This window comes from Cupressus sempervirens, chromosome 1, assembly GCF_028749045.1.
Source record: "Cupressus sempervirens isolate cs-2001-9-10 chromosome 1, ASM2874904v1, whole genome shotgun sequence".
Taxonomy (NCBI): domain Eukaryota; kingdom Viridiplantae; phylum Streptophyta; class Pinopsida; order Cupressales; family Cupressaceae; genus Cupressus; species Cupressus sempervirens.
In genome coordinates, this window is record NC_143118.1 from 754,085,219 (window position 1) to 754,092,652 (window position 7,434).

The window sequence follows — 7,434 nt, forward strand, 5'->3', positions numbered from 1 at the left end:
AACAGTCCAGTCTATACACTTAATTTGTCAAAATTTCTTAACGAATTAAAAAATATTCTTAAAATGGAATTGATTTCCTACTCATCGCATCTCCATCGCCAGATTCGGCATTCCACTCCGTCTGGTTGATCCATAAGTATTCCAAATCTTTCGTTTTCAAAGTCTAAAAGAATATAACTGAAATGGCATATAAACAAATAGATTACCAATATTGTAGATAGATTCCATGTTATCTCGTGATACAAACAAAAATTGTCACGTGAAAAATGTCATGATAGGATTGATGTATCAAGTCCAAAGAATTAACCTTCACAGTCATTATTTGCTCATTATATCCAACCTACTCGGGTTTGATTAGTACTACTGGTATGCAAGATGTTTCTGAGAAACCAGAAGATTTCAGTGTACCAATGGAAGTTCTACTTTGTTCTACTTGCTTTTGGGTTAGTGTTATGTTCCATTTGGCAATGCAACAGATTGTGAGTTTCCAGCAATCTTCAATTTTGGAGACTCAAACTCAGACACTGGTGGGCTTTCTGCAGCTTTTGGTCCTGCTCCCACACCCAATGGAGAGACTTTCTTTCACAAGCCTTCAGGCAGATACTGTGATGGAAGACTAGTGATAGATTTCATTGGTATGCTTATTTACTTACTTGACTGTTTTCTAGTGTTTTGATCTGAAGTATTTCAATGGTTTGTTGTAGGTTTGAGTAATGGGTTTGGTTTGGTTTGATTTTGAGTTGAATGCAGCTGAAAGCTTGGGGTTGCCATACTTGAGTCCATATCTTCAGTCCGTGGGTTCAAACTTCAGCCATGGTGCGAATTTCGCAACTGCTGGATCCACCATTAGGTCACAGAATACCACATTGCGTCAATCTGGGTTCAGTCCTTTCTCACTTGATGTGCAAACATGGCAGTTCAACCAATTCAAGAAGAAGGTCATTGATGCCTATAATCAAAGTAAGATATACTAATTTTGGATTTGATGATACCTCTAAAGACTAACATAATAGACATTGCTCTGAACACGAGGATTGGTAGAGGATTGGTATAGGCACATTTCCTTGCATTTGCTGAGAATGTATGAATCGGAAATCTATAAGATGCATAATTATCAGAGGTTTTACTAAAGTAAATCATATTGTAGAGATTCTGATAAATCAGAGCCTTGAGTAGCTCTAGAATTTCCAAGAAATCTGTTTAGCTACTAGATATGGGAGCACGGGCCTTATGGCTGAACCTCTTCAGCTAAGAGCCAAGGACTAAGGGGTCAGAATTTCTACTAAATCTGTTTAGCTACCAGATATGGGAGCACAAGCCTTATGGCTGAACCTCTTCGGCTAAGAGTCAAGAACTAAGGCGTATCCATTCTGCCAGATTTTCCCAGGGCACGATATCGACCTCATCTCTTTTGGATGTCGAAACCTTACATTCAGCAAGATTTCATCCCTGGTGGGCCCATTAAGAAACTTATAACTTCACTGATAAACCAAGGGTGCAGCTCTCAGCATTTTGATAAGTAGTAGGGCTGGAATTTTTTCTGTTTTGTTAGGAATCTAGAACTGAATAAAAGATGGCCATACACAACAGCTTTAAGGTGGGGCATTCAAAGTTAATGAGCTGATAATGAAGGTTTTTAGGAGAGAAGATCCCATTTATGATGCATTGCAGACAATACCCAGTTCTTAAAGATACAAGTGCATATTAGTCAATTTTCTGCTTAATTATTTGACACCTACAAACTTACAGCAACAGTAGCTTAATCATTTGAATTCTTTTCTTTTAAGTTTTACAATGTACTAAGCTAGAGGCAGGTGGATCCCTTCCATTTCTTATAAAAAGAGTATGAACGAGCCATATAGCCGAAGGAACCAAATAAAAGGACTATACTCCTGATAGAAAACAGGGGACTAAGAGCTACAAGACAACATCTTGACACTCTATAAAAAGCTCGGCCATGGACAGGGTCATAGGTCATAGCAAGTTAATTCATTGCTTCCATAGAAGCTAGTTTTAAAGAAATAACAAGCAGGTCTTCTTTGAAGGAAGAACACTGCAAGTTCCTCTTGGAATTTTAATTTGTTTTGCATTTATTGTCTGCTTATATTTCCATGCATTGGATAACTAGCAAGGAGATCAACAAGTTTTTCTGCAAGAGATGAAGAATTTTGTTTCAATGCAAAGAACCTCTTCAAAATGCTAATGTCGCCATAACTAACAGTGCCAGCTAGACCAACTGTGGGAGCATCTAATCCAACCTTGGTTTATTTCCCCCATAGATTTCTAGCAAAGTGATATTTGTAAAATGTCTGCCAACTATAGCAGAGTAGACATTGTGCATAAGCTTAACACTTACTCCGAAGCAGATAGAGGAATTGGAAATGGGATTTATAGTAAACATAGCCCATAAAGCCTTTTATTTATTTATTTAGATTACTTCCATTTCCACAACTGAAGTTATTTTCTAATCTACTGTTTTAGAACTGAACCCTAATCATTTCCATCTTTTGAATTAAATATCCTTTTTAAAATCGCATACTATCATGACATGAGATCTAAGCTTCATGATGAGAATTTGAATAGCCTAACACATGGCTTAATTCAGAGGTTCTGGATTTCGTTATAGCAATCGTTCATGATGCTTATCAGATGTACTCCAGTTTGATTCAGAGATCAGTTGCCATCATCAATGCTGAAGTAAGATTGAGCTGTTCTTCTTCAAGTCGGACCTTAAGAATATGATTTTTATAGCAGATATCTTTGTATCCTTATCTTGAAAGGACGGTATGGTAATATCATTGATCAGAACTACTATTTTTTCCTAGATCTGCTTTGGTCTTTTAATAAAATTTTATTTTGAGGACAAATTATAGTAATGCTAATTAACACCAAGCACAGAAGATTAACCTACAATTAGATAATGCTTCAATTCTGGCAAGAACATCTTCATACTGAAAGCTTATATTCTTGGTACTAGCATTACCTTGAGTTACCTTTTTCCTAGATCAATCGTGATCCTTATCAATCTTTTAGTTTAAGTAGTATTATGGTACCTTGAATTATTTTTATCCTAGATATGTTGTTTTTTATCCGAGTTATATGTTGAGGATAATTCATGCTTATACTAAGGATAGGAGATTAAAACACAATTCTGTGGATCATGGCATGGGCATATACACTTGTATAGCTCTCTTTATATATGTGGATGATATATATGAAAAGAAATGAAAATGCAGGTTCTCCTTACAAAGATCTACTTCCCAAACCAGAGTATTTCAACAGAGCTCTCTATACATTTGACATTGGCCAGAATGATCTCGCTGCTGGGTATTTCCTCAACATGACCGTAGACCAAGTGAGAGCTTTCATTCCTGATGTTCTCAGCCAGTTTTCTACCATTATCAAGGTTGAGTATTGAGCTCCAAGAGAACATAACTTCCCTATTCCTTTATGACACATAAATAATCTGAAATGGCTCTTTTCCCTTTTTTGTGACAAACAGAATCTACATTTTGGAGGAGGGATGTATTTCTTAATACATAACACTTGTCCAGTTGGGTGCCTGCCTTATATTCTGGATAGGCTTCCTCACACCCCATCTGAGACTGATAAATATGGCTGTGCTATTCCATACAACGAAGTCGCTCAGGATTTCAACAGATTACTTAAGGAAGCAGTAATACAGCTGAGAAAGGATCTCCCTAAAGCAGCAATAACATATGTGAATATGTATTCAATCAAATATGGCCTGGTAACAAATACTTCCAAAGAAGGTACATTGTACTGCACCAATATTGCCCTTTTTAATAAAAATACAAAAATTTCATTGCTTTAGGTGTAGGAATACTCAGTGTTGGTAGTGGGAAAAAGTCTAAATAATAAGTCTACAAGCTTATATGATAAGTGTGCTTAGCTTAGGAGTTATTTACATTATTGTTTCGGATCATGGTCTGTGATTTATTATCAGAAGTTGTTGAAGGAAAATGATAGATCATAAAGTGTGATTCAAAACATTAATACAAATAACTTATACATAATTGCACTTAGAATCCAAGCACATTTATCTTTACAGTTTGGATCATGGTCTGTGATTTATTATCAGAGGTTGTTGAAGAAAAATGATAGATCATAAAATGTAATTCAAAACACTAATACAAATAACTTCTACACAACTGAACTTAGAATCCAAGCACACTTATCATTATAAACTGTAGAAATCTAATATCTCTGAAGCCTACATGATTTCAACTTGTTTTACTATCTGATTACCCTGAGCTTGTATTGATTGATTATTTGCAGGATTTAAGTATAATATAAGGGCTTGCTGCGGGAATGGAGGTAAATACAATTACGACAGGAATATTGGCTGTGGATCAACGCTAGGAAAGTCATGCACAGATCCATCTATTTATTTGAATTGGGATGGGATTCACTATACAGAGGCTTCTAATCACCACATTTTTCAGCATGCTATTTCTGGAGAATTCTCTGACCCTTCTCTTCCCCTTTCTCAAATCTGTCAAAAAACTTTAAGCGGTTGAAAATAAATTATGGTTCTTTGTTTGCTCTATCAACAAGGGAATTGTCTCTACCATTGAAAGTAGCTTATTATTTCCATAGATTTCCATAGATAAGATTTCCCAGGTGAATCGGTTCAGTTGAAATGACTTTGTTTAGTCATGGAATACCAAAAAAAATGAATTTGTGAACCGCAAATTCCCTTTTCAGAGTTAAATCACAAATAAAGAGAGCCTATTTCCTGTTGCCTTATTGAAAAGCAGATTGTGGACGAAGTTTAAAATTGATCATATTGCAGAAAATTAATTGTAAGACCTCATATCTTCCAGAATTATATCTTCATTATTTAAATTAAAATTTTATTTTTTATAATGTTATGGGTATCCTCATAATTCAATCCACCGTCTAACTTGGCTGACTGTACTACAAAGGATGAATAGAGGCGAAACGGATCTCTTATAGATGCACTTAATCACATGCAAACCATATATCTGCATTATTTTACTTGTGTTGTGTTTTCCTGTAATGAATGTGGCTGTTTAAATTAAGCTTGAAAAAAATAAGTCAATTTTGATCGAATTGCTTAAACATCACACACTAAGCTTCATTCGAAGACTAAAAGTGTTAAATAGTCAAAGTTGACTTAATTTTTTCAAGCTTAATTTTTTCCTTAGTGTGTGATGCTTAAGGGTGGCCAACTTTGACTTTTAGCCTAGGAATCAAACCTTAGTGTGTGATGTTTAAGCCGTCCAAATGTCGAATTCATAAACTGTCATACAATACTTCCATATATTAGATGTTGGATTATTCTTGGCCTTCCTAAATTCTCAACAGAATCGTTGATGTGACTTGAGTATTTTTGCACATAAGTGAGGTGATTGATGAAATGTTAATGTCCCTTATTATTATTATTAGTATATCACCATTTTGGCAATAAAAAAATGAACTAAATTTTTAAGTAGACTTGTTTATTCTTTGAAAAGTTAGTAATCATATGAGAACTTTTCACACAGGAGGATTGCTTCTTCAAGGGATGTGACTCAGTTTCTAATAGAAATGTACCATTGATCGATTTTCAAAATTTGAAAAATACAGTAGATATCTACGAAAGTTTCTGCATGAATTCTTCATGATCTGAATGATTTATGGTAGAAAACAATAAAATTGTGTAAAAACAATCACTGAGTGAAAAAAAATCAAAATATATTTTCTTACATGTACATTTTTGTTAGGAACTTAGCCCACGCCATTTTCAAAGATTGCATTTGTTAGAATGTAAAGTCCTACAATATAGCTGAGGGTGGGGGGTGGGGTGAATCAATTATCCAACTATTATAACATTTATCAACCTTATTAATCCTTAACCATATGAGCAATATAATCAATGACCACAACAAGATACTCATGCACAATAACACTAGTTATGTTAACTAGGGAAACCCTTGATAAAAGGGAAAAATCCGGTGGGGATGGTACCCACAAGATCATATACCAATACAAATATTCCTTGTTAGAGGATGGAGCCTGTTAGGAGTCAATAAAAATATTCAGTACATATCAATCCATGTTAGGAGTTGTAGAAGGCAGATGGACCCACTATCCAGATAGCTTCAGGGGCAAGACCAATGAACCCACTCTTCAAATGATCTTTGTATTACTACTTGCATAATAATAAAAATGAACTGTAATTGTATTTCATAAAATTTATCAACTTTATTAATCCTTAACCATAAAAGCAATATAATCAATAACCACAACAAGATACTTATGCATAATAACACCAAATATGTTAACTAGGGAAATCCTTGATCAATGGGAAAACCCTAGTGGGGATGGTACCCACAAGATCATGTACTAATATAAATACTTTTTGTTAGAGGATGGATCCTATTGGGAGTTAGTAAAAACATTTAGTACATATTAGTCCTTGTTAGGACACTTTGAATCCCTATTAGGAGATTCCAACCTTGTTAGGAATTGTAGAAGCACTAGTACAAAAATAACAATATATTACTAAATAAACTACTAAAAAATGTAGGTATGCGACTAATTTTGATCACATGACCAATGGTAGTTTATTGCTAGACATTTATCTCCCAACCAAATTTATAACTAAAATTATTTTAATCATTGATTTAGTCATTTATTTTTGTTACTTGGTAGTTTATATGGTAGTTTATTTGGTAATTTTGGTAGTTTATTTGGTAGTTTTTGGGTAGTATATATGGTAGTTGATTTGGTAATTTATATTTGGTAGTATATTTGGTAGTTTTTTGGGTAGTAAATATGGTAGTATATTTGGTAGTTTTTTGTGTAGTATAAATGGTAGTATATTTGGTAGTTTATTTAATCATTAGGGCACGATGGAATTGAACCACCATCCTCCTACTTTTAAATCAAGTGCTCTTCCATTGAGCTAGTACCCTTTAAAGAATAATACAAAAAATTGACAAAATTGTCTTCCCAACATTAAATCTACCATCATCATGATCACTATAATATGATATAATCTTCTCAAAGAACACAAATTATTTTAGTTATGATGAAAAACAATAATCTAAATCTTTATGAAAGACAATTCAACAATTTTAAATTCTTTTGTTCAAACATTTTAAAATTATATTTCATGTCAATTACACTTATTTAAATTATTGTAGTGATACACTTACAAAAGACATTTGGAGAAATTTGGCCACACAAAAGTATTATTTCTTGTGCTAACTTCTCAAAAAAAGATAGAAATGATTATGCAATTTATGTCAAGAAAATAGACCTTTGCAATAAATAAAAATATCAAACCCCATTAAAAAATCACATCTATTAAAAATTATGAAACACAATAAATTGAAATACTCACTTTTTAACATATGGAGGTGCCAAAGGATCAAATATTTCCTCTTCCTTAAGCTTAGGTGG

General features: G+C 33.7%; 1 pseudogene across 1 annotated transcript; it reads left to right on the forward strand.

Annotated features, from left to right (window-relative positions):
* Positions 1–375: 375 nt before the first annotated feature.
* Positions 376–4,777, forward strand: LOC149580092 (GDSL esterase/lipase At3g26430-like; annotated as a pseudogene). Its single transcript, XR_016359805.1, has 5 exons — positions 376–635; positions 751–960; positions 3,237–3,406; positions 3,503–3,773; positions 4,300–4,777. The product of XR_016359805.1 is annotated as a GDSL esterase/lipase At3g26430-like (transcript).
* The last annotated feature ends 2,657 nt before the right edge of the window (positions 4,778–7,434 follow it).